This window comes from Argopecten irradians, chromosome 13 (assembly GCF_041381155.1).
Source record: "Argopecten irradians isolate NY chromosome 13, Ai_NY, whole genome shotgun sequence".
In the NCBI taxonomy this organism is placed as follows: Eukaryota; Metazoa; Mollusca; class Bivalvia; order Pectinida; family Pectinidae; genus Argopecten; species Argopecten irradians.
The window spans coordinates 5,519,220-5,540,251 of NC_091146.1; the positions used below are offsets into that span (position 1 = coordinate 5,519,220).

General features: G+C 36.4%; 1 pseudogene; it reads left to right on the forward strand.

The window, feature by feature from the left end:
• Positions 1-14,127, forward strand: part of LOC138306622 (carnitine O-palmitoyltransferase 1, liver isoform-like) — a 56,794-nt pseudogene extending 42,667 nt beyond the window's left edge.
• Positions 14,128-21,032: the final 6,905 nt, after the last annotated feature.

Consider the following 21,032-nt stretch of genomic DNA (forward strand, 5'->3'; position numbering starts at 1 on the left):
AAGTACCGAAGGGTAAAGGAGCTGTGTTGCTGTGTTGTACTGTACTGTCACAAAGGTATAACTTAGTATTGGTTAAGTACCGGGGGGTAAAGGAGCTGTGTGTACTGTCACAAAGGTATAACTTAGTATTGGTTAAGTACCGGGGGGTAAAGGAGCTGTGTGTACTGTCACAAAGGTATAACTTAGTATTGGTTAAGTACCGGGGGGTAAAGGAGCTGTGTGTACTGTCACAAAGGTATAACTTAGTATTGGTTAAGTACCGGGGGGTAAAGGAGCTGTGTGTACTGTCACAAAGGTATAACTTAGTATTGGTTAAAGTACCGAAGGGTAAAGGAGTTGGGGGTAAAGGGAGGCTGTGTGTGTACTGTCACAAAGGTATAAACTTAGTATTGGTTAAGTACCGGGGGGTAAAGGAGCTGTGTGGTACTGTCACAAAGGTATAACTTAGTATTGGTTAAGTACCGGGTATGAAGGGTAAAGGAGCTGTGTGTACTGTCACAAAGGTATAACTTAGTATTGGTTAAGTACCGGGGGGTAAAGGAGCTGTGTGTACTGTCACAAAGGTATAACTTAGTATTGGTTAAGTACCGGGGGGTAAAGTTCGTACTGTCACAATTAGCCTGAGTGAATTGTATTGGTTAAGTACCGGGGGGTAAAGGAGCTGTGTGTACTGTCACAAAGGTATAACTTAGTATTGGTTAAGTACCGGGGGGTAAAGGAGTTGTGTGTACTGTCACAAAGGTATAACTTAGTATTGGTTAAGTACCGGGGGTAAAGGAGCTGTGTGTACTGTCACAAAGGTAAAACTTAGTATTGGTTAAGTACCGAAGGGTAAAGGAGCTGTGTGTACTGTCACAAAGGTATAACTTAGTATTGGTTAAGTACCGAAGGGTAAAGGAGCTGTGTGTACTGTCACAAAGGTATAACTTAGTATTGGTTAAGTACCGGGGGGTAAAGGAGCTGTGTGTACTGTCACAAAGGTATAACTTAGTATTGGTTAAGTACCGAAGGGTAAAGGAGCTGTGTGTACTGTCACAAAGGTATAACTTAGTATTGGTTAAGTACCGGGGGGTAAAGGAGTTGTGTGTACTGTCACAAAGGTATAACTTAGTATTGGTTAAGTACGGGGGGTAAAGGAGCTGTGTGTACTGTCACAAAGGTAATAACTTAGTATTGGTTAAGTACCGAAGGGTAAAGGAGCTGTGTGTACTGTCACAAAGGTATAACTTAGTATTGGTTAAGTACCGGGGGGTAAAGGAGCTGTGTGTACTGTCACAAAGGTATAACTTAGTATTGGTTAAGTACCGGGGGGAAACCGGGGGGTAAAGGAGCTGTGTGTACTGTCACAAAGGTATAACTTAGTATTGGTTAAGTACCGGGGGGTAAAGGAGCTGTGTGTACTGTCACAAAGGTATAACTTAGTATTGGTTAAGTACCGAAGGGTAAAGGAGCTGTGTGTACTGTCACAAAGGTATAACTTAGTATTGGTTAAGTACCGGGGGGTAAAGGAGCTGTGTGTACTGTCACAAAGGTATAACTTAGTATTGGTTAAGTACCGGGGGGTAAAGGAGCTGTGTGTACTGTCACAAAGGTATAACTTAGTATTGGTTAAGTACCGCGGGGTAAAGGAGCTGGAGTTGTGTGTACTGTCACAAAGGTATAACTTAGTATTGGTTAAGTACCGGGGGGTAAAGGAGTTGTGTGTACTGTCACAAAGGTATAACTTAGTATTGGTTAAGTACCGGGGGGTAAAGGAGCTGTGTGTACTGTCACAAAGGTATAACTTAGTATTGGTTAAGTACCGGGGGTAAAGGAGCTGTGTGTACTGTCACAAAGGTAAAACTTAGTATTGGTTAAGTACCGGGGGGGTAAAGGAGCTGTGTGTACTGTCACAAAGGTATAACTTAGTATTGGTTAAGTACCGGGGGGTAAAGGAGCTGTGTGTACTGTCACAAAGGTATAACTTAGTATTGGTTAAGTACCGGGGGGTAAAGGAGCTGTGTGTACTGTCACAAAGGTATAACTTAGTATTGGTTAAGTACCGGGGGGTAAAGGAGCTGTGTGTGTACTGTCACAAAGGTATAACTTAGTATTGGTTAAGTACCGGGGGGTAAAGGAGCTGTGTGTACTGTCACAAAGGTATAACTTAGTATTGGTTAAGTACCGGGGGGTAAAGGAGCTGTGTGTACTGTCACAAAGGTATAACTTAGTATTGGTTAAGTTGGTAGCTGTGTGTACTGTACAAAGGTATAACTTAGTATTGGTAAGGGGGTAAAGGAGCTGTGTGTACTGTCACAAAGGTATAACTTAGTATTGGTTAAGTACCGGGGGGTAAAGGAGCTGTGTGTACTGTCACAAAGGTATAACTTAGTATTGGTTAAGTACCGGGGGGTAAAGGAGTTGTGTGTACTGTCACAAAGGTAAAACTTAGTATTGGTTAAGTACCGGGGGGTAAAGGAGCTGTGTGTACTGTCACAAAGGTATAACTTAGTATTGGTTAAGTACCGCGGGGTAAAGGAGCTGTGTGTACTGTCACAAAGGTATAACTTAGTATTGGTTAAGTACCGGGGGGTAAAGGAGCTGTGTGTACTGTCACAAAGGTATAACTTAGTATTGGTTAAGTACCGGGGGGTAAAGGAGCTGTGTGTACTGTCACAAAGGTATAACTTAGTATTGGTTAAGTACCGGGGGGTAAAGGAGCTGTGTGTACTGTCACAAAGGTATAACTTAGTATTGGTTAAGTACCGGGGGGTAAAGGAGCTGTGTGTACTGTCACAAAGGTATAACTTAGTATTGGTTAAGTACCGGGGGGTAAAGGAGCTGTGTGTACTGTCACAAAGGTATAACTTAGTATTGGTTAAGTACCGGGGGTAAAGGAGCTGTGTGTACTGTCACAAAGGTATAACTTAGTATTGGTTAAGTACCGGGGGTAAAGGAGCTGTGTGTACTGTCACAAAGGTAAAACTTAGTATTGGTTAAGTACCGGGGGGTAAAGGAGCTGTGTGTACTGTCACAAAGGTATAACTTAGTATTGGTTAAGTACCGCGGGGTAAAGGAGCTGTGTGTACTGTCACAAAGGTAAAACTTAGTCACAAAGGTAAAACTTAGTATTGGTTAAAGTACCGGGGGGTAAAGGAGCTGTGTGTACTGTCACAAAGGTATAACTTAGTATTGGTTAAGTACTGAAGGGTAAAGGAGTTGTGTGTACTGTCACAAAGGTATAACTTAGTATTGGTTAAGTACCGGGGGGGTAAAGGAGCTGTGTGTACTGTCACAAAGGTATAACTTAGTATTGGTTAAGTACCGGGGGGTAAAGGAGCTGTGTGTACTGTCACAAAGGTATAACTTAGTATTGGTTAAGTACCGGGGGGTAAAGGAGCTGTGTGTACTGTCACAAAGGTATAACTTAGTATTGGTTAAGTACCGGGGGGTAAAGGAGCTGTGTGTACTGTCACAAAGGTATAACTTAGTATTGGTTAAGTACGGGGGGTAAAGGAGCTTGTGTGTACTGTCACAAAGGTATAACTTAGTATTGGTTAAGTACCGGGGGGTAAAGGAGCTGTGTGTACTGTCACAAAGGTATAACTTAGTATTGGTTAAGTACCGGGGGGTAAAGGAGCTGTGTGTACTGTCACAAAGGTATAACTTAGTATTGGTTAAGTAGGGACAATTCGGGGGTAAAGGAGCTGTGTGTACTGTCACAAAGGTATAACTTAGTATTGGTTAAGTACCGAAGGGTAAAGGAGCTGTGTGTACTGTCACAAAGGTATAACTTAGTATTGGTTAAGTACCGGGGGGTAAAGGAGTTGTGGGTACTGTCACAAAGGTATAACTTAGTATTGGTTAAGTACCGAAGGGTAAAGGAGCTGTGTGTACTGTCACAAAGGTATAACTTAGTATTGGTTAAGTACTGGGGGGTAAAGGAGCTGTGTGTACTGTCACAAAGGTATAACTTAGTATTGGTTAAGTACCGGGGGGTAAAGGAGTTGTGTGTACTGTCACAAAGGTATAACTTAGTATTGGTTAAGTACCGGGGGTAAAGGAGCTGTGGGTACTGTGTACTGTGGTTAAGTACCGGGGTAAAGGTATGTACTGTCACAAAGTATTGGTTAAGTACCGGGGGGTAAAGGAGCTGTGTGTACTGTCACAAAGGTATAACTTAGTATTGGTTAAGTACCGGGGGGTAAAGGAGCTGTGGGTACTGTCACAAAGGTATAACTTAGTATTGGTTAAGTACCGGGGGTAAAGGAGCTGTGGGTACTATCACAAAGGTATAACTTAGTATTGGTTAAGTACCGGGGGGTAAAGGAGCTGTGTGTACTGTCACAAAGGTATAACTTAGTATTGGTTAAGTACCGGGGGTAAAGGAGCTGTGTGTACTGTCACAAAGGTATAACTTAGTATTGGTTTAAGTACCGGGGGGTAAAGGAGCTGTGTGTACTGTCACAAAGGTATAACTTAGTATTGGTTAAGTACCGGGGGTAAAGGAGCTGTGTGTACTGTCACAAAGGTATAACTTAGTATTGGTTAAGTACCGGGGGGTAAAGGAGCTGTGTGTACTGTCACAAAGGTATAACTTAGTATTGGTTAAGTACCGGGGGGTAAAGGAGCTGTGTGTACTGTCACAAAGGTAAAGTAAAGGTAAAGGAGCTGTGTGTACTGTCACAAAGGTATAACTTAGTATTGGTTAAGTACCGCGGGGTAAAGGAGCTGTGTGTACTGTCACAAAGGTAAAACTTAGTATTGGTTAAGTACCGGGGGGTAAAGGAGCTGTGTGTACTGTCACAAAGGTATAACTTAGTATTGGTTAAGTACCGGGGGGTAAAGGAGCTGTGTGTACTGTCACAAAGGTATAACTTAGTATTGGTTAAGTACCGAAGGGTAAAGGAGCTGTGTGTACTGTCACAAAGGTATAACTTAGTATTGGTTAAGTACCGAAGGGTAAAGGAGCTGTGTGTACTGTCACAAAGGTATAACTTAGTATTGGTTAAGTACCGGGGGGTAAAGGAGCTGTGTGTACTGTCACAAAGGTATAACTTAGTATTGGTTAAGTACCGAAGGGTAAAGGAGCTGTGTGTACTGTCACAAAGGTATAACTTAGTATTGGTTAAGTACCGAAGGGTAAAGGAGCTGTGTGTACTGTCACAAAGGTATAACTTAGTATTGTTAAGTACCGGGGGGTAAAGGAGCTGTGTGTACTGTCACAAAGGTATAACTTAGTATTGGTTAAGTACCGAAGGGTAAAGGAGCTGTGTGTACTGTCACAAAGGTATAACTTAGTATTGGTTAAGTACCGGGGGGTAAAGGAGTTGTGTGTACTGTCACAAAGGTATAACTTAGTATTGGTTAAGTACCGGGGGGTAAAGGAGCTGTGTGTACTGTCACAAAGGTATAACTTAGTATTGGTTAAGTACCGGGGGGTAAAGGAGCTGTGTGTACTGTCACAAAGGTATAACTTAGTATTGGTTAAGTACCGGGGGGTAAAGGAGCTGTGTGTACTGTCACAAAGGTATAACTTAGTATTGGTTAAGTACCGGGGGGTAAAGGAGCTGTGTGTACTGTCACAAAGGTATAACTTAGTATTGGTTAAGTACCGGGGGGTAAAGGAGCTGTGTGTACTGTCACAAAGGTATAACTTAGTATTGGTTAAGTACCGGGGGGTAAAGGAGCTGTGTGTACTGTCACAAAGGTATAACTTAGTATTGGTTAAGTACCGGGGGTAAAGGAGCTGTGGGTACTATCACAAAGGTATAACTTAGTACTGGTTAAGTACCGGGGGGTAAAGGAGCTGTGTGTACTGTCACAAAGGTATAACTTAGTATTGGTTAAGTACCGGGGGGTAAAGGAGTTGTGTGTACTGTCACAAAGGTATAACTTAGTATTGGTTAAGTACCGAAGGGTAAAGGAGTTGTGTGTACTGTCACAAAGGTATAACTTAGTATTGGTTAAGTACCGGGGGGTAAAGGAGCTGTGTGTACTGTCACAAAGGTATAAACTTAGTATTGGTTAAGTACCGAAGGGTAAAGGAGCTGTGTGTACTGTCACAAAGGTATAACTTAGTATTGGTTAAGTACCTGGGGGTAAAGGAGCTGTGTGTACTGTCACAAAGGTATAACTTAGTATTGGTTAAGTACCGGGGGGTAAAGGAGCTGTGTGTACTGTCACAAAGGTATAACTTAGTATTGGTTAAGTACCGGGGGGTAAAGGAGCTGTGTGTACTGTCACAAAGGTATAACTTAGTATTGGTTAAGTACCGGGGGGTAAAGGAGTTGTGTGTACTGTCACAAAGGTATAACTTAGTATTGGTTAAGTACCGGGGTAAAGGAGCTGTGTGTACTGTCACAAAGGTATAACTTAGTATTGGTTAAGTACCGGGGGGTAAAGGAGCTGTGTGTACTGTCACAAAGGTATAACTTAGTATTGGTTAAGTACCGGGGGGTAAAGGAGCTGTGTGTACTGTCACAAAGGTATAACTTAGTATTGGTTAAGTACTGAAGGGTAAAGGAGCTGTGTGTACTGTCACAAAGGTATAACTTAGTATTGGTTAAGTACCGGGGGGTAAAGGAGCTGTGTGTACTGTCACAAAGGTATAACTTAGTATTGGTTAAGTACCGAAGGGTAAAGGAGCTGTGTGTACTGTCACAAAGGTATAACTTAGTATTGGTTAAGTACCGGGGGTAAAGGAGCTGTGTGTACTGTCACAAAGGTATAACTTAGTATTGGTTAAGTACCGGGGGGTAAAGGAGCTGTGTGTACTGTCACAAAGGTATAACTTAGTATTGGTTAAGTACGGGGGGTAAAGGAGCTGTGTGTACTGTCAGAAAAGGTATAAACTTAGTATTGGTTAAGTACCGGGGGGTAAAGGAGCTGTGTGTACTGTCACAAAGGTATAACTTAGTATTGGTTAAGTACCGGGGGGTAAAGGAGCTGTGTGTACTGTCACAAAGGTATAACTTAGTATTGGTTAAGTACCGGGGGGTAAAGGAGCTGTGTGTACTGTCACAAAGGTATAACTTAGTATTGGTTAAGTACCGGGGGGTAAAGGAGCTGTGTGTACTGTCACAAAGGTATAACTTAGTATTGGTTAAGTACCGGGGGGTAAAGGAGCTGTGTGTACTGTCACAAAGGTATAACTTAGTATTGGTTAAGTACCGGGGGGGTAAAGGAGTTGTGTGTACTGTCACAAAGGTATAGGTAAACTTAGTATTGGTTAAGTACCGGGGGGTAAAGGAGCTGTGTGTACTGTCACAAAGGTATAACTTAGTATTGGTTAAGTACCGGGGGGTAAAGGAGCTGTGTGTACTGTCACAAAGGTATAACTTAGTATTGGTTAAGTACCGGGGGGTAAAGGAGTTGTGTGTACTGTCACAAAGGTATAACTTAGTATTGGTTAAGTACCGGGGGGTAAAGGAGCAGCTGTGTGTACTGTCACAAAGGTATAACTTAGTATTGGTTAAGTACCGGGGGTAAAGGAGTTTGTTATTATGTCTGAGGCAAAGGTAAAACTGTAAAATAAAACAATTTATTAGCTATTTAATCATGAAAGTGCATGAAATGATATACAATATTATTGAAATAATAACGAAAGTTGGTTTTGATTTTAAAGGTTGTGAAAAATAAAACCTATAGCTGTTTAACGGGAGAGACAAAGACATCACAATTATACATACCATACTTCTGTATACATGACACGAAACACATAGTCACATGACACCAGGAAACATGTCACATGACACCAGGAAACATACATCACATGACACAAGGAAACATACATCACATGACACAAGGAAACATACATCACATGACACAAGGAAACATACTTCACATGACACCAGGAAACATACTTCACATGACACCAGGAAACATACGTCACATGACACCAGGAAACATACTTCACATGACACCAGGAAACATACGTCACATGACACCAGGAAACATACTTCACATGACACCAGGAAACATACGTCACATGACACCAGGAAACATACGTCACATGAGACCAGGAAATATATGTCACATGACACTAGGAAACATATGTCACATGACACCAGGAAACATATGTCACATGGTACCAGGAAGCATACGTCACATGACACTAGGAAACATATGTCACATGACACCAGGAAACATACATCACATGACACCAGGAAACAAACGTCACATGACACCAGGAAACATATGTCACATGACAACAAGAAACATATGTCACATGACTCCAGGACACATGTCACATGACACCAGGAAACATGTCACATGACACCAGGAAACACATGTCACATGACACCAGGAAACATGTCACATGACACCAGGAAACATACATCACATGATACCAGCAATCATATGTCATATGACACCAGCAAACATACGTCACATGACACCAGCAAACATACGTCACATGACACCAGCAAACATACGTCACATGAGAACAGATATCACATGTAAGAAACTACGATCACAGCAAAAAAATAAGATATGAAATAGCAGTAAAACAAAACAATTAAAACATTCCAAGCTAATTAAGAAATAAATGAAACAAAAGAGAACAATAATCTGCAAATATATAATATTTTTGTACATCTTTCTCTTTGCATTTGCATTAGTATATTCTCAGTCTATTTAGCCTTTGGCTTGCATGCATATTAGGTAGTATGAACTCAATTGGCAACAAAGATATTAATCTAATAAGTATTGGTTCCTTACACCTTCTATCATGTTCTGTTACATTTAAATACTTAGTATGACCTTGACTTTGTTTCCAGGCAATAGACGACCTGGACCTATGTGTAAGAGATCATGACTCTTATGGCAAAGGATTTATGAAGATGTGCAAGGTGAGATACATCATGATAATTATTCTTCTGAATTACTTGTATAATGATTTTAATTACTGTATTTGCTATAATTAGTGCCCAGGACACTTAAAAATTGTAACAAAGGGGACACTTATTAAGGAACTGAAATGTAAATTGTTGAAGAAAAACCTCTTTAAAAAAGTCAGCATTATTTAACTTTTCCTGTACTCATGGCACATTTAAGTGTTACCATAAACATGGATATGCCTTTTATCCATTGAGATACATTATTACGTAGTGTAAAAGACTTGCAAGTCAATGTAATATGGGATACAATGATCTGTTAGAAGCATCACATGTTGTAAAACATTGTTATAACTCCATAGGATGTGTGGGGCATGCATACAACTTAAATCCTTCTTCAGAAAAGGAGAACGGTGCTTACAGGGGGAGGAGGGCTATTTATGGCAAATATGATATTTACATGTATTATTAATAGGTCCATAAAAAATCAACTAGTAGGTATTTATACAGAAATTGCATAACAAACATCAAATAAATGTTTCTCTATCAAGTCTCTTTCATTTCTGTCAAATTCTTGTTTCCATTTTAGGTCAGCCCAGATGCCTACATTCAGATGGCACTACAGATAACTTATTTTAAGAATGCTGGGAAGTTTGCCCTCACGTACGAGTCGTCCATGACAAGATTTTATCTCAATGGTCGCACAGAGACTGTGAGATCATTAACATGTGAATCTGCAGAATTTGTGAGGTAATGGATTCATCCTAATCAAAGGTTTGAGGCTCAACAAGTAGATATAATTACAGAGTTATCTCCCATGTGGGTAGGTATCCATTATGATGTCATTATATTGTAAGAGAAACACACATGATTTTTTCGTAAAATTATGACATTACGTTTGCATGCTGATGACGTTCACAATCAATACCTACCTTCAAGGACAGATAACTTATAATAGTGTTATAATTACACATGTGTCTTACGATATTCATGACAGGACCGTATGACATAAATGAAACAAATGTGAATTTTCATGATGCTGGTCATATGTTTCCTGTCATTGTCTTAATTACCACATATTTGTTGACTATCACTGCACCAGATGGCACAACAGTGTAATAATTTTCACTGTTAACATACATTATGCAGACATTTGTATGGTGTTGTTACCGTATCTTAGGCAATTAATGTAAAATTTTCTTAATATGTTATTATATATATAATTGTTTTTAAGTAACTTTTATTAGCCCACCATCATCAGATGGTGAACTATTCAAATCGCCTTTCATCCGTGGTCCGTTCGTCCATCCGTCCGTTAACAATTCTTGTTACCGCTATTTCTCAAAAAGTGCTTAAGGGATCTTTCTCAAATTTCATATACAGGTTCCCCTAGGACCCTAGTTGTGCATATTGCATTTTGGGACCGATCAATGAACAAGATGGCCGACAGGCGGCCATCTTGGATTTTGATAGTTAAAGTTTGTTACCGCTATTTCTCAAAAAGTGCTGAAGGGATCTTTCTCAAATTTCATATACAGGTTCCCCTAGGACCCTAGTTGTGCATATTGCATTTTGGGACCGATCAATGAAGAAGATGGCCGACAGGCAGCCATCTTGGATTTTGATAGTTAAAGTTTGTTACCGCTGTTTCTCAAAAAGTGCTGAAGGGATCTTTCTCAAATTTCATATATAGGTTCCCCTAGGGTCCTAGTTGTGCATGTTGTATTTTGAGACCGGTCAGTCAACAAGATGGCCGACAGGTGGCCATCTTAGATTTTGATAGTTAAAGTTTGTTATGGCTATTTCTCAAAAAGTACTGAAGGGATCTTTGTCAAATTTCATCTATAGGTTCCCAGGCGGCCATCTTGGATTTTTATAGTTAAAGTTTGTTACCGCTATTTCTCAAAAAGTACTGAAGGGATCTTTCTCAAATTTCATATGTAGGTTCCCCTAGGACCCTAGTTAAGCATATTGCATTTTGGGACCTATCGGTCAACAAGGTCAACAAGATGGCCAACAGGCGGCCATCTTGGATTTTGATAGTTAAAGTTTGTTACCACTATTTCTCAAAAAGTGCTTAAATGATCTTTCTCAAATTTTATATACAGGTTTCCCTAGGACCCTAGTTGTGCATTTTGCATTTTCGGACTGATTGGTGCACAAGATGGCCGACAGGACACCATCTTGGATTTTGATAGTTGAAGCTTGTTACTGCTATTTCTTAGAAAGTACTGAAGGGATCTGTCTCAAATTTCATGTGCAGGTTCCTCTAGGTCCCTGGTTATGCATATTGCATTTTGGTAACGATCGATGAAACGATTGCCGACAGGTAGCAATCTTGGATTTTGATAATTAAAGTTTGTTACTGTTAAATATCTCAGAAAGTAGTCAAAGGATCTTTCTCAAATTTCATGTGTAGTAATATGTAGTAAAAGCTTGAAAAGCAGAGAAAAGATCCCTCTTTCCTTTGTCAGACAAAGATCATTCTTAGGTGGGCGCCAAGATCCCTCTGGAATCTCTTGTTATTTTACTTCAGAAAGGTAGTGGTTATTTAACTTAATTTTCAAATTTTGAAAAGGAAATTGCTAAAGCTACCATGTTGGAAAACCTCTCTATCTGTAATATCTTAAAAGATTTTATCATTTGTCTTTGAAAATTTTACAGAGCATTTAGAAATCCATCTATACCAAAAGAAGAGAAGCTGGAACTATTCAGAAAAGCATGTAAAACCCACCAGAAAACATATAGAGACGCCATGACAGGCCAGGCCAGTGACCGACATCTGTTTGCTCTCTACGTTGTCAGCAAGGGCCTGGGATATGTAAGACATACTAAATCACTGTTGTAATCAATTTTGCGGGCGTAAAATTTTACTGTTTGGGACTTATTTGGTGAGGATTTATTTCCATGAATCTCTGTGTTGTCTTTGAAAGTGTCATTTTTGTGACCCTGTGTATTATGCTATCATGTAATATAAATCCATGACTTTTGAAAAATTCTGCGCTGTGATAATTTTTCGCGACTTTGGTTTAATCTTGAAAGTCTTGACACATAAGCTGTCAAGCTTTTCTTGATTTTCTGTTAATTTTTAAATTTTAATGAAAAATCTGACACATAAGCGCTGCCCTTTTCAAGCAAAATGGGATTTTCTGGTACATTTTCTGTAAGACCTGATAAATTGCCAAGCTTAACAGCTTTTATGACATTATTTTCTGTACATTTTCTGTAAAATCTTAATAAAAAGTCTGACATGTGACCGTTAATCTGTCAAGCCTTACACTAGGATTCTCTGTTTGATAGGAATGTGACTTTCTGAAGAATGCATTAACGATACCATGGACACTGTCTACCAGTCAGCAGCCTCAGCAGCAGATCGCTCGGAGTCCAGACTGCAACCTACCCAAGTACAAGGACATGGTATGTCTGTGGTTGTAGACTAAAGGGTTGGATATAATGGCAGTGATAGTAACACCTGAAATATCAAGGGTGCCTCTAGTCCTAGACCTTGACATTTTGGGTGCATGTTTGAATCCCATATTCAGTTGTTTTAAGGGTACTGATTCTCCAGAAACCCTTGCTTTCTAGAGGTTGAAGGCTAGTGGTTTATTATAAAATTATGAATATGTAAAATTCCATTGACAGGACCAATTTTTATCTTGCATGAATAGTTTTATTTCACCTGTCAGTTTTTAACTTGGACATGTAAATGCATAATCCATCAGAAATGAGAACAGGAGGTATGGGTGCTCATTGGGTTAAATATTGTGGTAGGTTGATAGAATGATCAGAAAATGTAACCTTTACTGACTTTGTATAGACTGTAACAACAGGTCATTAGTCTTGGTATCAATTCAATCAGATATAAACTACAGATCCTAATTCATATAGGATAATTGGATGGTGTGAGGTCCTTTTGTAAAATAGAGTAAGAATATTGAATATGGATTTGTATTTTAATCAGATGGCTTACAAATTATTCTTCCAGTTGTGTCCTGGTGGTGGTTTCGGTCCTGTCTCGGACGATGGATACGGAGTTTCCTACATGATACCTGGAGATAAAAAAGTGTTTTTTCATGTTTCGGCGAAGAACTCTACACCAGGAACAGGCGCCAGAAAATTCATGGATCAGTTGTTTGAAACTCTCCAAGAGATGCGAGAGATGTTCTCAGACCAAAACGGAACCTCATCATGATGGCAACTTTGAATATTTAGTCAAAAGAATTTTGATTTTTAAAATCAGTTTAGATTTTCTTAGTCATTTTTAATACTCCTATTCATGGTGATGACAATGTTTATGAACTATGTCTTTCTGTTGGTCTCATCGATTAAATTTCCATATTACAGAGTATTAGGAAAATTACATAATTTCAAAATGGTTGTAACTAACAGGGGTGTAACAAAACTTCAGACTATCAATATATTGTGATTGTATCAACTTGATCAATCAATGGCAAATTCAACAAGTCATTAACTATTACTGATAGTTCACCAGGCTAGTCAGATGTTGTTCTGTAACTTCAACTAAAGTTAAGTACTCACAGAGGTTTGATACAGTAACAGACTAAAGTCACAATAAGATGTTACTTTTTCTATGCTATACAATCAAAATGCAAACATTGTTCTAGCTTACGATCTTCAGTGTGTTTGATTTAATTATTTCTGATGCTAGCAGGTAAGAAAGGAAAGTAACTCAAAACCAACACTGCTGTAGATGTATGACATGACGAGCAATTGATCGACTTGTATTTAATAGAATTTATAATGCAATACAATAACAATACTATAGCAATATGTTAAACTTTCCCTGATAGTAAGAGTATTTCAATAGTTAAAATTGTAGGCGATATTCACCCCAATTAACTGATCATGTAACATTTGTGTGTTAGTCAGCTGATATTCATTTACATATGTAGCAACTCAACGTTATCAATAGAAATTTTCAAATCTCTTTTTTTTTATTTCACAATGAATGATTGTTTTTATAGTTACATTATGATAAAGTAATATTAATAGTTCTGTGATCCATGCATACCCTTCATTATTTAAGAATAGGGGCACATGTTTTTGTCTAAAGCACATATTTTTAACGAGTAACATGGTTAAAAAAGAAATAAAAATAAGTTTTAAAATTTAAACTTATTTACTACCTATTGCTAAATGACTTGCCAGAAGAAAATGACCAGATCGGGTCCCATTTATCATCCATTCACCAATATTCATCTGATTGTGTGCAAATTCCATTTTAGATTTTCCTAAGCACAGACAAAAAGTTACACTTTCATTCCTATTTTTTTTTTTTTTTTTTTTTTTTTAGCGAAATCTGGGTACATAATTCAATCTTTTCTCAGTATTTCACGAATCAAATTTACAAAATCATGGTAATCCATCGCAAAATAGTGAAAATGTTATATCCAGGAAAATGACGATTATTTAAATATCAAGCTGTTAACATGGTCTTCTGATACGTCAAAACATAGATATTGTCTGATTGAGCTGAAAATTGCTATGTATGGGTGTGATGCTTAATAGTCTACAAAACATCAAATGTCATTTCATTGATGTGGTTACCAAAAAAAACCAAATATGTGTAAAATAGCATTTTGTTCATGGATGTTCAGCGATCATTTTGTTGCTAGTTTGAGGGATGACAAATAGAATTACTGTAATAGATATAAGTTGGTTGCCATGGTATAAAATGAGGGAAAGTGGAATGTATTAGTTTAATGGTATACATTAATGTGTCAAGTATGATGTTGGGACCAACTAAACTGCAAAGTGAGGACCTTTTAGGAATCGAGATTTAAGGAAGATATTTTACCATTTATTTATCTCTTTAGATAATTAAGAAAACATAATTACCACCATTTTTTGTGAAGATATATTATTGTATTTACATGACAGCCTGAAAGATAATTTTTCATTAATATATATAGAGAGATTGGAAACTCCTTCATAGCTTTTGCTGACAGAAGATGGATCTCTAGATTAGCAAATTTTTTTTAAGGTTTACCAATTTAATTATTTAGTTTAAACACACTGCGTTTTGTTAATTGATAAATAATTTATTAAAATGATTAAATAATAATTAATCTATAATGGAACTAATTTATGTATCACATGATAACATTTATGTGGGACTATTATCTCCAATGGTGATGGAACGTAATTGTTTGCAATTTTCCGGCTGAAATACTGTTAGCGCGGGATATCATGTAACATCATTCTGACATCAATAGAAACTGTAGTCCCGCACAAACGTTATTGGGTATCATGTGATAAGTTAATTAGTCCCATTAATAAAGTGAAGTTTTAACATTTTATATTCAATTTGATAGTTTGATATGACCAATTTTTTTCTGATCTTATGTCTTTCAAATAATTTTATTTCTGTATGCATTAAAAGCAATTTTACTTGTTTTATAAAAAAAAAAAACCTATATTTTAAACCAAATGTGCAATCCATGTCATTTTGTTTATTACATATATCAATTAATTTGAAACTTTTTTTTCTATTAACACCATCTGAAAATGAAGCTTTTATTACATATTGAAATTATTCTCATACCGTTAACATATTTATCTGTTTATGTGTGGTAGGAGGGAATGGATAAAACAATCTTTGGTACATACGTATAGGGGTCCCTCTGCCAGGTGTATAAATTCTCTTAATATTGCATGTACTCTTTGATTTATTCACTAATTACTTGCAGGCCATTTCACAGCATTTAAAATTTATTCACAAATTATATAAAGGTAGTTTCATCACATTAGAGATTTATTCACTAAAAGGTTGAAAGCCAGTTCACAACAGAAATTTCCATCTTGTGTTAACTTTTATGTGTGTAAACTATTCTGTATTTGCATATTTCAGAGTAATCTGCCCTTCCGGGTAGTAATCGATTGTGACGTCATGTGTTTGCGAGCGTAACGTCATACTTTTCGGTGAAAAGGATGTGAATTGCGCTCACAAAATAATAACGTAACAATCAATACCTACCCGCAAGGGAGCTAACTCTGTAATATGCAAAGACGGAATTACCAAAAGTTCAAAATTATATTTATCACAGAAGAAAATAAAATTTAAAAAAACATGTTTTACTGCAAACCGCAAAATAAAACACTCACAAAAAGTTTATGTTTACACTGGAAACTTTACAGCATAATTATGTTTCTGATCAAACTATTAAATAGGAACAAGATATTTACTTTAAAGATCATAGATAATGTTTACCATTTATGATTTCAAAATAAAAACTGTTTTGTTCCTTGTATTTGTAGGCATTTAATTATAAAAAATGAGATTGTAAGGAGGTTTTTCCTTTTTTTAAGTTTTCCTGAATAATTCTCATGCCATAATAAACATATTACAAGTTTATATCATGATTATATATATAAAAGACTGTTGAAATAATGAGTATACAGGTTGTGTAAGTGGAATAGAGTTAGTACACAATACTGCATAAAGGGGTTTGTTTTCACTTAGTTAGCGTTTTTAAGAGATATCATCAAAATATTCAGGAATTTATTAATAAATGAATCGTGAAATTTAACCTCCTCTATATAGAAAACTGAAATATTGGCCCTGCAAATTGAAAGCACTTTAAAAATTCTGATCATTGACACTTTTCTTTCACATAAAACGCATTTCTTTCACCATAAGATTAATTATAAAAATTATTGCATACATGACAATATTATTATTTTTTTGAAGAATCCATAACAAAATAAATAAATATACAATAAAACATATAATTTATAGATCTTCATAGAATATTAGTTTTGTGATTAATGTAATACTACTAATTTCGCTAGGTTGATGACTCTTATTATGATAACTAGAGACACACGAAGCTGTGATTTGTGTAAACAATATTTTTCAAAACAAAATGTTGAATGAATATTGAATATTAAAAGACATGTTGGGGTATAATGTCGCATTATTCAGAAGTATTACGACAGTGATCAGACAGTTGTAGTTTAGACTACATATCTTTAAAGGCCCACTACCTTTACAAAACAGCTTTTAATTTGTGGGAATGTAAAACAAGGATGATAATGTCACAACAGTTAGTAGCTTAATACTACACTTATCATCACTTCTGAAAAATTTGATTAAAATAAATAATTGTTGATTTTCATAACATCGTCATATCATGTTTCCCGCCATCATCCTTATTACCGCACCGTAGTTGAATTGACTGCTCCAGATGGCAAAACAGTGAAATGAATCTGTTAATATATAGATTACGCAAGGAACCTTGCATTTGTAGGTGTTGTAACCTCATCTTAGATCATCTATATAAATTTTCTTATGTTAAGATTGTCTTTTTTCAATTTTGTTTTGGAAAGATAGTGGGCCTTTAAGGGGAGATATATAGATTGTCAAATTATATATTATTATAAATGCTAGTTAAGATTATTTTAAGACATATAATGATAGGTGTATGACATTTTGTGATATCAGTATTAAAATTATCATGTTGTATTTTATGTAAAAACGTTTTATTTCTACATTTTAGCTATTTTTATTTGAGAGTTTTGTCATCAAGTTTTTCTTTAGAAGTTAGCTACATGTTCAGTATTACCATATATTTCAAAGTTAGAAAAAATGAATTATTTCATTGCTTCAATATTGTACAATGATTGACCAGGTTCCAGGTGGATATGGTGATTTATTAACAGTCAAAAAATGATATGGAAATGACATGGGGCAGATAACGTCTGTGATATAGTTTATCTAGGAACGGTCACAATGATCACAAAAAAAGAATGATAACCGGTTAAAATATTCATGATGTATTCCATGTTTTGTCTAGTTTTTGATGAGTTGTGTTAAAAAATAAGACTCTTTCATATGTGGATATGAAGGATAGGGATGTTTTTCCTGAGGGTCACAAGACTCGGAGTTTAATCCCTATCCTTCATATCCACATATGAAAGAGTATGTTTCTCTCATACCTCAACAATTGGTTGCAATTTAACAAATATTGTATCCCGTCATTTTGAAATAAGCTCAAAGAAAACCGAGACTGCAAGTTGATTCTCCACACTTGAAAATTACATGATACATGTATTTTCAATGCAAATCAAATTGTTTGCATCTCTAATTATTATAGTAATAGTGAAACAAACCTAAAAAAGAATTACCAAGAAAGACTAATTTTGTTGATGCCATGATATCACAAGTCTATATTTCATGGATAGCCATGTAATGCAGCCTCGAACAACATGACCAGCCAGCATTACACCAGTAGGTATGAGAGAATAAGTTTTTGTGTTTTGTTGTTTGTGAGTTCTTATTTGTGAGACAAACCCATTAATGTAAAAAGCATAAAGAATATTAAGGGTATAAGGCCAAGATTAGAGTTACCAAAACAATAGTACAGAATTTGATATTTTTCTTCCTAATTGTCCAGTTAAAGCAATGGGTTTTCATGCAAAATTCACAGCTGCCAATCAAACTGCCCGGGCACCGCACCTAAATTTGCAGTTTGTATTGTGTATACTATGATGTTATTGATTAGGTATGCGTGCATTTGAGAGCGCAAGCAGTGGCTACACTCTGTCTAGCGATCAGTCAATACCGAGAATATGAAAATTTGAAATAATTTTTCTAATTCTTAAAGAACGAACTGTTAAAGAATAATTTCATTCAATTACTTCTAGTCTGCAATGTTGTAGTATTTTGTATAGACCTTTGACGTTTGTTTCCCTTGCTTGTCAATAAATAAATAGATCCTCCTTATTCTTATTTGGTTTCCTAGAAGATCTGACAACGTTATAACATCCCATTAAGGTCCTAAACTTCAGTTCAAATGCATTTTCTCCTCTGACACTATTGACCTAAAGCAATATTTCATCACATCATGCATATGTGTGTAGCTACTGTATTAATTGTTAAAAGCGAGTATCAATTTTCACGATTTGCTGTATGGAACTTTCTTGGGGTGGGGGTATTTTCGCTATTCACCAGTTATCAAATCATTTGGTTAAGTTTCATTATAATAAAGTTCAATAAACTGTATTTAATAATCCAATTTGCTAATGCTTCTTTTATTTCCTTATTGAATAACTATTGAATTATCTTTCATGTCACGGGGTGTAAGGTGTGCATGTAAAACTTGTCTTAAAAAAAATTGCTGATTATTTAATTTCTAACTTTGGGTGAAATGAATGCATCTATGGAAAGGATTCTACAATCTGTTCCTCTGAAATTTATCATTAAGACTTGATGTAGTGATTTTATTGGTTAATCCAAAAGCTCACTAGAACATGACCCCTAATGGGATGTTGTCAGATCCTTTATAAAACACGGAGTGAGAATAAGGATCTATATTTCAATCAGACAGCAGAATGGTGACAATCATATATGCATAACCTTGACTGTTATTCCTTGTGTGAATTATTTTAATTTATTTCTGAAGTTACCAAAATGATTATATTAATTATTTTATCAATTATATTACTTTATTACTTGTCGTGAGTTTTCTTCTCTCTCTCTCTCCTTCTCTCTGTCGCTACCTAACTTAATACTTAAATGTAATGGGTCACTTTCTCCTTAGAGTGTGAGTAATACTTAAATGTAATGGGTCACTTTCTCCTTAGAGTGTGAGTAATATTTAAATGTAATGGGTCACTTTCTCCTTAGAGTGTGAGTAATACTTAAATGTAATGGGTCACTTTCTCCTTAGAGTGTGAGTAATATTTAAATGTAATGGGTCACTTTCTCCTTAGAGTGTGAGTAATACTTAAATGTAATGGGTCACTTTCTCCTTAGAGTGTGAGTAATACTTAAATGTAATGGGTCACTTTCTCCTTAGAGTGTGAGTGATACTTAAATGTAATGGGTCACTTTCTCCTTAGAGTGTGAGTAATACTTAAATGTAATGGGTCACTTTCTCCTTAGAGTGTGAGTAATACTTAAATGTAATGGGTCACTTTCTCCTTAGAGTGTGAGTAATACTTAAATGTAATGGGTCACTTTCTCCTTAGAGTGTGAGTAATACTTAAATGTAATGGGTCACTTTCTCCTTAGAGTGTGAGTAATACTTAAATGTAATGGGTCACTTTCTCCTTAGAGTGTGAGTAATACTTAAATGTAATGGGTCACTTTCTCCTTAGAGTGTGAGTAATACTTAAATGTAATGGGTCACTTTCTCCTTAGAGTGTGAGTAATATTTAAATGTAATGGGTCACTTTCTCCTTAGAGTGTGAGTAATATTTAAATGTAATGGGTCACTTTCTCCTTAGAGTGTGAGTAATACTTAAATGTAATGGGTCACTTTCTCCTTAGAGTGTGAGTAATACTTAAATGTAATGGGTCACTTTCTCCTTAGAGTGTGAGTAATATTTAAATGTAATGGGTCACTTTCTCCTTAGAGTGTGAGTAATACTTAAATGTAATGGGTCACTTTCTCCTTAGAGTGTGAGTAATACTTAAATGTAATGGGTCACTTTCTCCTTAGAGTGTGAGTAATACTTAAATGTAATGGGTCACTTTCTCCTTAGAGTGTGAGTAATACTTAAATGTAATGGGTCACTTTCTCCTTAGAGTGTGAGTAATACTTAAATGTAATGGGTCACTTTCTCCTTAGAGTGTGAGTAATACTTAAATGTAATGGGTCACTTTCTCCTTAGAGTGTGAGTGATACTTAAATGTAATGGGTCACTTTCTCCTTAGAGTGTGAGTGATACTTAAATGTAATGGGTCACTTTCTCCTTAGAGTGTGAGTAATACTTAAATGTAATGGGTCACTTTCTCCTTAGAGTGTGAGTAATACTTAAATGTAATGGGTCACTTTCTCCTTAGAGTGTGAGTAATACTTAAATGTAATGGGTCACTTTCTCCTTAGAGTGTGAGTAATACTTAAATGTAATGGGTCACTTTCTCCTTAGAGTGTGAGTAATACTTAAATGTAATGGGTCACTTTCTCCTTAGAGTGTGAGTAATATTTAAATGTAATGGGTCACTTTCTCCTTAGAGTGTGAGTAATATTTAAATGTAATGGGTCACTTTCTCCTTAGAGTGTGAGTAAATACTTAAATGTAATGGGTCACTTTCTCCTTAGAGTGTGAGTAATACTTAAATGTAATGGGTCACTTTCTCCTTAGAGTGTGAGTAATACTTAAATGTAATGGGTCACTTTCTCCTTAGAGTGTGAGTAATACTTAAATGTAATGGGTCACTTTCTCCTTAGAGTGTGAGTAATACTTAAA